The following is a 10,096-nucleotide window of genomic DNA, read 5'->3' as shown; positions in this document are numbered from 1 at the left end:
TGCCCTCGCCTGATTACAAAATCTAAACGTGTTGGTTTGTGATGTTTCAAATACTTGTTCATTACCAATGTCCTCAACACTTAATACAACTCTGCAGTACAACTTGAGATGCCTTGCACCAGCTCACCCAAGTGGCACCATGTGAATGAACGCAGCATCACTGGTCACTAAGTGGGCATTAGCGATGTGAGGGGGGGGGTGGCAGCAATGGTGCTTTGTCATTTCCCAATTCGCGAGCAATGATGCAGAAATGAAGAGCACACTGCACAGAACAAAAAACGCACAGGCACTGATGCTGGTTCATATACACTTTATTGTGATCTCCCTGGTGTGCTAGGACGGTGGTGTGAGCAGTGTGGGAAGGGTCCCTCGCTGGTCCTTCAGCTCACGCAGGCGGCGGATGGCAGACCTCACTGTGACAGCCGAGGTCGTGCTGAAGGAGGAACGGGCGGTTACACACATTGGGTGACATCGTAATAAACACTTCTAAACCTTCATCCTAATAATACACACCTTGGTCATTTTGAAAATAATTACCTTTGAAAATATTACAGAAAACGATAAGGAACGGTAAAAGCATCTTAGGCTTTGGCTCAACATAGCGTGCAAGACGTACTTGTAGGTCCATGCACCTCCTGCCACGGTCTTCGTGCACGAGCCGCAGTGCCAGATGCCCACCACCCTCCTCTTCATCTTGGTCTGGCTTTCACAAGGACAACACGAGCACCACAGGTACACTGAGCGGAAATCACCGGTCAAGGCACACAGTTAACAAGCGTGAGCACAACACGTGTGCGTGTACTAAAACACGAGGACCCCAATTTGTTAAGGACAACACGAGGGCAATTTATGGGAATTGTGGATGGAAATCTTCACTGGTAGTGCATTTATCATGAGCAACCACGGCAAATTGGTAGGGCAGAGGAAGCGATGGGAGTTGTGTCTAGCAAATGAGAATGTCTAGAAGAGTGTTTAATGAACAGTGATCGGTGTACACAGGCGACAAAACCCTGGGTTAGTCACGTGTAACGTCTGAAATTAAAATTGAAATAAGCCATATCCCATTTACCCAGACAGAAACAGCCACTGCCACTCCTTGGGGTAACGACGTTTAACTTTTTATCGGTCCTTTAAAGTCTTGCTTTATTAGCCGATGACCTGTTATTGTAGTCGGTTTAAGGGTCGAGGCAGTCGTACCTGAGACTGCTTTTTCTGCCCTGCAACTCCAAGGACAGTAGTCCAGGCCCAATTTTATTCGCAAAAAAACCTATTGAGGCAACCATTGCCGGTGACGACCACCACCCAATTGCAATCTTGACCTTTGCAGGCTGGCACTCACAACTTGACCCAACCAGCGCGAGCCACCGGATAACGCCCAGACGTGCCCCTATTGCCACGTGGGTTGGCGCCCCTCACCTTGCCGCAGAAGGAGCACGTGTACTTGGCGTGCTGGCTGATCTAGATTTTCTTCACCATCTTACGCAGGGACGCGCCGTACCGCGTGCCATACTTGCCCACAATGCCAACCTTCTTCGTGCGCTTTGCCTAACGGAGAAAGAGAGCCGAAAGCAAAGACCACACAAAACGTCATTTTCCTGGACACGCAGCGTTTTATATCCGCTCAGATGCTTCGCACCAAGGTCACATTACGACAGACTTCCCAAACAAAACAATATTCAAGTTTATATTTTACTCGCCCTTATAAGAACAATTGCCACCCATAAGTCTACAATTACCTATGGCACGCTTTCAGCACGAAGAGGTTGGGCAAAATCGAATAGGTCGCAGTAGACAAAGGCTAAAGGATAGTTTAACGAACCACACCACCAGAACGGTTTACGTACAACAGTAAACATTAAGGTCTGGTGGCGTGGAATACCCTACACATCGGCAATTTACTGCATTGCAGATTAAACATTAAGTTTAACACGTAGGCTTTCGCGACCACTATCATCCATAGTAGAGTGTTTTGGGTTAGATGGCGTAAATATATAAAAGTGTCGATAAAACCCGCCACCACCCGACAGCCAACTAGTAAGGGTTGTCACGTAAACTGAACATGCCAATTCGTTACTAGTACAGCACTAGTGTATTGTATAGTGTAGTGTATTGTGTAGTATACTAGTACAGCACATCAGTGTTGGAGAGCCAAGCCACAACATTTACAATCTGAGTACGACGTTTTGCCAGTAATTACACCTAGCTTCATCAGGTGACAACCAGATTTGTGCCGTACTAGTAACGAATTGGCATGTTCTGATTACGTGACAAACCTTACTAATCGGCCGGTGGCAGGTTTAACGATACATTTGCATATTTACGCGATCTAATCCAAGAAGACCTGTACGGAGATTAAACATTGTCAACACTCGGGAAATTATTTAAATCCGCACAAAAACGTTAAATATATTATTCAGATGCCTGGTCTCGTGTGTTGAGCCATGTGCACATAAAACCAATCAAGAACCCAGCGAGGAATATTTTTGAAGGGAAACCTGCGGCAACTCTCCAAGCAGGTTTGGGACGCCAACAGTCATCAGGTCAATACACTGCTGGATCAGAGAATGACCGCGCCAACACGCACGTCTCGTGCTGCTGCTACTCTCCCACACCAAGTTGGAAGGTGTCGAGGCATCACAAGCACCGTACAAGGGTAGTACTACTGCACCGATCCCCAACCGAGTCCCGCGGCCTATATGATGCTTATGGCGTTTTCTGTCCACAGCTGCTGGACACGCGGTTTCTTAAGACGCCATCACTTGCGGTGCAACCTGCAGCCAAACCGGCTACTTGCGCGAGCTCGGTGGCGGGTTGAATACATGCTCGTCCAACCGATGAAATAGATCGACACCGTGGCCGTCTAAGCCACACTCGCAACCCAGCGAAGGCGTCTGTCACCATCAATCGTTTCGCCGCGCAACACAAACAGGCGAGTCGCAAGGTCGTTAAAAAGAGGCGGACTGCTTTCATCTAACAGTGGATAGACCACGGCAAAAACAACGCACATATAAAACTCGCACCAATGAATAAAGCAGCGCGGAACGTAATCGGCCCTAATATCCCTGGCCCTAATATCCCTGGCCCTAATATCCCTGGCCCTAACATCGCTGGACCTAATATCCCTGGCCCTAATATCCCTGGGCCTAATATCCCTGGCCTTAATATCCCTGGCCCTAATATCCCTGGCCCTAATATCCCTAGCGAGTGTCCATGTTGGTTAGGTCATTTTTCTAGTGTCCATGTTGGTTAGGTTATTTAGTGAGTGTCCATGTTGGTTAGGTTATTTAGCGAGTGTCCATGATGGTTAGGTTATTTAGCGAGTGTCCATGATGGTTAGGTTATATATTGAGTGTCCATGATGGTTAGGTTATTTATTGAGTGTCCATGATGGTTAGGTTATTTAGCGAGTGTCCATGATGGTGAGGTTATTTAGCGAGTGTCCATGTTGGTTAGGTTAGTTAGTGAGTGTCCATGATAGTTAGGTTATTTATTGAGTGTCCATGATGGTTAGGTTATTTAGCGAGTGTCCCTGATGGTGAGGTTATTTTGTGAGTGTCCATGATGGTTATGTTATTTAGCGAGTGTCCATGTTGGTTAGGTTATTTAGCGAGTGTACATGATGGTTAGGTTATTTTGCAAGTGTCCATGATGGTTAGGTTATTTAGCGAGTGTCCATGATGGTTAGGTTATTTAGCGAGTGTCCATGTTGGTTAGGTTATTTAGCGAGTGTACATGATGGTTAGGTTATTTTGCAAGTGTCCATGATGGTTAGGTTATTTAGCGAGTGTCCATGATGGTTAGGTTATTTAGCGAGTGTCCATGTTGGTTAGGTCATTTTGCAAGTGTCCATGTTGGTTAGGTTATTTAGTGAGTGTCCATGATGGTTAGGTTATTTAGCAAGTTGTCCCTGATGGTTAGGTTACTTATCGAGTGTCCATGTTGGTTAAGTTATTTATCGAGTATCCATGATGGTTAGGTTATTTAGCGAGTGTCCATAATGGTTAGGTTATTTAGCGAGTGTCCATGATGGTTAGGTTATTTAGCGAGTGTCCATGATGGTGAGGTTATTTAGCAGTGTCCATGATGGTTAGGTTATTTTAGCGAGTGTCCATGATGGTTATGTTATTTAGCGATTGTCCAAGATGGTTAAGTTATTTAGCGAGTGTCCAAGATGGTTAAGTTATTTAGCAGTGTCCATGATGGTTAGGTTATTTAGCGAGTGTCCATGATGGTTAGTTAATTTAGCGAGTGTCCATGATGGTTAGGTTGTTTAGCGAGTGTCCATGATGGTTAGGTTATTTAGCGAGTGTCCATGATGGTGAGGTTATTTAGCAGTGTCCATGATGGTTAGGTTATTTTAGCGAGTGTCCATGATGGTTAGTTAATTTAGCGAGTGTTTCATGATGGTTAGGTTATTTAGCGAGTGTCCATGATGGTGAGGTTATTTTGCGACTGTCCATGTTCGTTCGGTTATCTAGCGAGTGTCCATGTTGTTTAGGTTATTTAGCGAGTGTCCATGTTGGTGTGTATGTTGAACTTCTATCACACCGTACATAGCCATCCATGATCATCGGAGGTGCGGGGGAAGGACAACAAACTAAGCACAAAAGCAGTTCTCAAGAAAATGTATTTTCGATCGAGATTTTAAAAATGCGTAGCTCCAGTAACTTCCTAATATCGGAAGAACATTCCAGATGGCTGCAGAAGTGCATCTGAAAACGTGCAATGCAGCGACCGTCTTTATTCGACGACTAGCCAAAAGCTGGTGCGAGGATGACCAGAGTTTGCATGAGCGTTTATGCTTTTTGATGATACCAGCAAGGTATTGTGGTTCATTTGTGGCAAGCGCTTTGTATGTAATGGGTGCAACCTTATAATGAATGAGTTCGGGAACAGGAAGCCAATGCAGTTCAGTGAGCACTGGACAAACATGGTCGGATTTTGCAGTTCCCGTCATGACGCCTGCCAAATAATTTTGTACACACTGCAGCTTGGCAATGTTTTTTGGCAGATGTGCCTAACCCCTAACCTTAAACCCTAACCGCCGACCTTAACCCCTAACCCTAACCTCTAACCCTACCCATAACCCTAACAGCTAACGTTAACAGCTAACCTTATCCCCTAACCATAACCCCGAACGCTAACTCCTAAGCATAACCCTCTAACCCTAAAAATTAACCCTAACCCCTAACCCTTTCCCAACCCCGAATCCAAATGAACCCTAACCCCTAACCGCTAACCCTACTGTTGTATATATAGGTGTTATGAAAATTGATGAAAATAATGAAAATTAAATGAAATTTGAAATGTGCCTAATTTATCCGAAATTATGTTAATCAGTGTAATTATGCACATAAATTATGCAGATTCGAGAGATAATCGTATTAATTTATGAGAGTGGGCGTGGGTATGATAATGCAGGTCGTTATGGATTATGTGGTCGAGCCTCGGTGACGAGGTTTGGTTATGAATTGGAATAACGCAATTGATCGTATGCAGTTCTGTAGGTGTTGTGAGCATGAATGAAAGGGAGTCGATTCATGGTTTTAGTCGCCGGACGTTGACCACCATCTCCCGGCCTCTCTCCCCCCCTTGAATCAGTACCGTCCAGGGGGAGATCTGTCGTCCCACGGTCCAGGGTCCCCGCCAGTAGGTGGTTAGCTTCCCCGCCTGCCCGGCCCTGACGCGAGGGGTGTGCAGCCATACCTTAGAGCCCGCCGAGTAGAAGGAGGGCTCCATTCGGGGGCGGGTCCCCTGCTCCTGCCTCTGGTGTGCGGCCTCGCCTTGCGGGTAGGCCCGGCCCCTCGCTCCTCGTAGGGTCTCCATCAGATGCTCCACGGGGCGGCTCCCTTCCTCCCATTGCGGCGGAGGGACACCGAACAGCAGATCTGTGGGTAGGCGAGACTCACGACCAAACATCATTAGGAACGGGGTCTGTCCCGTAGATGTGTGTACCGTGGTGGTGTAGGCGAACAGAGCATAGGGGAGGTGTTCGTCCCAGTCCCGTTGATTCGGGGCCGCCATGCGTTTAAGCTTCCCGGCTAGAGTCTGGTTCATCCTCTTTACCATCCCATTTGCCTGGGGGTGGTACGCCGTAGTTGGTCCTTCTGGATCCCGAACTCCCGGCACAGCGCCTGGAATAGCTCTGCCTCGAACTCACTACCCTGGTCGGTAATGACTCGTTCGGGGATCCCGTGCTTCAGTACGTAGTGTTCCACGAACGCTCGGGCCACTACGAGGGCTGTCTTATCGGGGATGGCCACCGCTACGGGATAGCGTGTGAAGTACTCCACCGCTACGAGAATATATCGGTTGCCCCGGTGGGATCGCGGGAATGGCCCTTGCAGGTCGATCCCAACCAGCTGATTCGTTCGACTGATGCGGAACGGTCTCAGGGGTACCTGGTATCGCGCTGGTTTCGGCCCGCATTGCTGGCACGCGCGGCAGCCCTGTACCCAGGCGGGCACGTCTTGTGCTAACTTGGGCCAGAGATACTGGCGACGCAGGGTTTCCCGAGTGCGCCATTCCCCATCATGGCCCCCGAGCGGGTGGTCGTGCACCAGTCTTAGCAGCTGGGGTCGCACCTGGGCGGGAACACAGATGCACCCAGGCTGGCCGGCTTCAGTCAGCTCTCGTACTACCCCGTTCTGCATGCACAACCGGGCATACAAACCACTCCAGGGTCCTGGTAGGGCGTCCTTCTTCTCCCGTAGGGCCGCTTCCACCGCCGCCAGATCCGGATCCCGCAGCTGGGTCCGTCTCAGCTGCACGTCGTCCAGGCCCGGAAAGGCGCAGCCGACGTCCTCCTGGATCCGATCGGGTGGGGTTGCGCGACCCGTCGGGCCCCGGGGTGTGGGCCCCGTGCCCGCCGAGTGGTCCGCCAGGTCCCTGGTTCCTCCTACCGGGGTGTCTGTGGCACATACTGCACTGCCTCTCACCGGGGGAGGGTTAGTCTCGGTGCGCTCCTGGGGGCCTGCCACCTGCCGGCAACGCCCCCCCGTGAAGCACGGGCAGACTTCCTCCAACCTTGTCTCGGCGCACACCGCGGGCCGCCTCGACAAGGCGTCCGCGTTTGCGTGCGTACGCCCAGCTCGGTACTCTATTTGCAGGTTGTACTCCTGCAACTGCGCCAGCCATTGCGCCATCTGCCCCCCCCACCCTGCACCTGTGACAGCACCGCGGCCAGCCCACTGCTGCAGGCGTCGGTGTCCAAGATAAAGTCCGTGGTGAAATCTGGGAAAGCTAGGGTGGGGGTGTGGGTGAGGTGGTCTTTGAGGGCGGTGAAGGCCGTCTGGCAGGCCTCCGTCCATCGATAGGGGTTCTTAGGGGAGGTGAGTTGGGTGAGGGGAAGTGCAATCTCGCTGAATCCCTTTACAAATCGACGATAATAGGTGGCGAGTCCCAAGAATGACCTGATCTCCGTCAGATTCCTGGGCCGTGGCCATTCCACTACGGCGCGCACCTTTTCCGGATCGGTGCGCACCCCCGCCTCGCTGACTCGGTGTCCGAGGTACCCTACCTCGCACTGCGCAATGTAGCACTTACGCGGCTTGAGCTTGAGATGGGCTGCTCGTAGTCGCTGGAACACCTCTCGCAACCTGGACCAGTGCTCGGACAGAGATCTGCTGAACACTATCACGTCATCCAGGTAAATCAGGCACTGTTCCCACTGTAAGCCCCGCATTACCAACTCCATCAACCGCTGGAACGTCGCGGGCGCGTTAGTGAGTCCGAACGGAAGCACTCGAAACTCGAACAGCCCCATCGGGGTGGTAAACGCGGTTTTCGGCCGATCCTCCTCCGCCATCTCCACCTGCCAGTACCCGGACGCCAGATCGAGGGTGGAAAAATACCGTGCTCCTGCGAGGCTGTCAAAGGTGTCGTCGATGCGCGGTATGGGGAAGGCGTCGCCGAGGGTGACTGCTTGTTTCGTCACTAGCACCACCGGGGCAGACCAGGGGCTCGTCGAGGGGTGAATTATGTTATCACGTAGCATGTCCACGACTGCCTCCTTGATCTGGGTCCGTTCGGGCACGCCCACCCGGTATGCGGGGAGTTTGATCGGTCGGGCTGCACCTGTGTCAATTTGGTGCTTAACAAGGTCTGTTCGGCCTACATCTGAATCGTGCTCGCTGAACACGTCGGTGTACTCCCGTAACAACCCACACAGCTGATCGGCCTCCCCCTTAGGTAAATCTGCCCAAGGCACATGTAACGCATCATGCAGGGGAGCAATCTCGGCCCGGGGGGTTGGGCCAACCTGCCAGGCCAGATCCTGGTTGTCCTCGGAGTGGCCAGGGTCTTCCGAGTCGTTAGAGTGGCGCGCGTGCAGGGGGTGTATGGTGGCTACTGTGGCGCGTCGTCGTAGCAACGCCGGGGTACTGTGTGGGTTAAACACCCGCATAACGTATATGAACAGTCTAGGACGTATATAAACAGTCTAGAACGTATATGAACAGTCTAGAACGTATATGAACAGTCTAGAACGTATATGAACAGTCTAGAATGTATATGAACAGTCTAGAACGTATATGAACAGTCTAGAACGTATATGAACAGTCTAGAACGTATATGAACAGTCTAGAACGTATATGAACAGTCTAGAACGTATATGAACAGCCTAGAACGTATATGAACAGTCTAGAACGTATATGTTTGCAAGTTGAGGCTTTGCTACCCTGCAACTTTCACGCAAGGCGCTGCAGCGGCTGTTGCTGCCCGCTGCCAAATTCAACTCCCGCTTGCTCGAGTTGCATGAAGACCAAAACAACGAGAACTGATTGCTCTGTTTATGGCCAAAACGCTGCCGTGATGGCAAGCGTCATTCAATTCCTCGCCGTGTTCGCGGTAGCAACTATGTAACGCACGCGTTAACACGTTTGTAATCTTTCACCCTGTCCTGAAATTGTATTTAAATAAAATAATAATAAAATTTACATAAGTGCTTCCGAAATGCTCAATTTTACCAACGCTTACAATGCTGCCTCATTGAGGCCAGACTAACGTGAATTTAACGACTCCATTAAAGTAAAACAGTTGCCGTCCAACAGGAGCAATTTCCATTCGACCGTCGGGTTTTTCTCGCTGGGAAAGACGCAAACGCCTCGCTCGCACAGAGAGGTTCAAAACATTAACAAAGCACCGACAGGCCCCACAGAACGCGACCGACGGTTTGGCACCACGCACCCCGGCGGCCCGTCGCTCCCGTGCGGCAGGTTTTAACGAAACGGAAACTTAACGGGACAGCGAAGATCGGCACGCAAAACAAAAAAGCTGCATTTTAATTGAAAGCTTTCGTGACTGCAAGGATTCATCTTCTTTGGTTCTTTCGGTAAAGTCACGTAGAATGAGAATATTATTGTGTTATTTTATTTTATCAATTTATTATTTTATTCTCATTCTACGTGACTTTACCGAAAGAACCAAAGAACAAAAAAGCTGCATTTGCAAGCTGCATCTTTGCAAAGACTCCACCGCCACGGTAACGTTGAGCACCACAATTTAACTTTGCAGGGGAGGGGGGGGACGAGTGCCGCGTCCGTTCAGAGTCTCGATGTTTTTCCCCGCGGTCGCGGTAGCGGTGCTCCGTTTAGCTCGGCCGGAGGCGACGACGCCGTGGGGCACGCCGTGCACGGGAGCCGGACACGATTGGGGCCTAGTCCCGCTTGGAAGGTTCAGCAGAATCCGCCGAGGATCTTGCAAATGTATGTAGAAATACAATAAGATTATATTGAAACAAAAAACAATCACGACGTTTCGATCACAACGCAAGCGATCTTCATAAGGTGTCAAGAACAAATCACGGCGGTAAATACAGCAAAAAGATGAGAGACGAGAATTCAACAAACCTGAAAAATATTACGTGAAGCACATCCAGTCAGGCCAACAACACAGCTAGACACTTCCTGGCGGACCACGAATTTCAGAAGAGTGTTACATTTCGTGTTCAACCAATGAGTAATTTTATGCAGTCACGAAAGCTTTAATACTTTATGATCTTGCGAACGCCCAACGCGGCCAGACCCGCCACGGCCCCGAACCCCGCGACGGCCACCGGCGTGTTTCTGAGCGAGCTGCCGGGCAGTCCCCCGCCCAT

General features: G+C 50.2%; 1 pseudogene; it reads right to left on the bottom strand.

The window, feature by feature from the left end:
- Positions 1 to 295: 295 nt before the first annotated feature.
- Positions 296 to 10,096, bottom strand: LOC142909671 (large ribosomal subunit protein eL43-like; annotated as a pseudogene).

The sequence above is a fragment of the Petromyzon marinus genome, unplaced genomic scaffold (genome assembly GCF_048934315.1).
Source record: "Petromyzon marinus isolate PM22_M1 ecotype Great Lakes invasive population unplaced genomic scaffold, UKy_Petmar_22M1.pri1.0 PM_G_Scaffold_13, whole genome shotgun sequence".
Lineage (NCBI taxonomy): Eukaryota > Metazoa > Chordata > Hyperoartia > Petromyzontiformes > Petromyzontidae > Petromyzon > Petromyzon marinus.
Note: the sequence above shows the minus strand (reverse complement) of the source record. Positions and strands in the feature narration are given on the sequence as shown.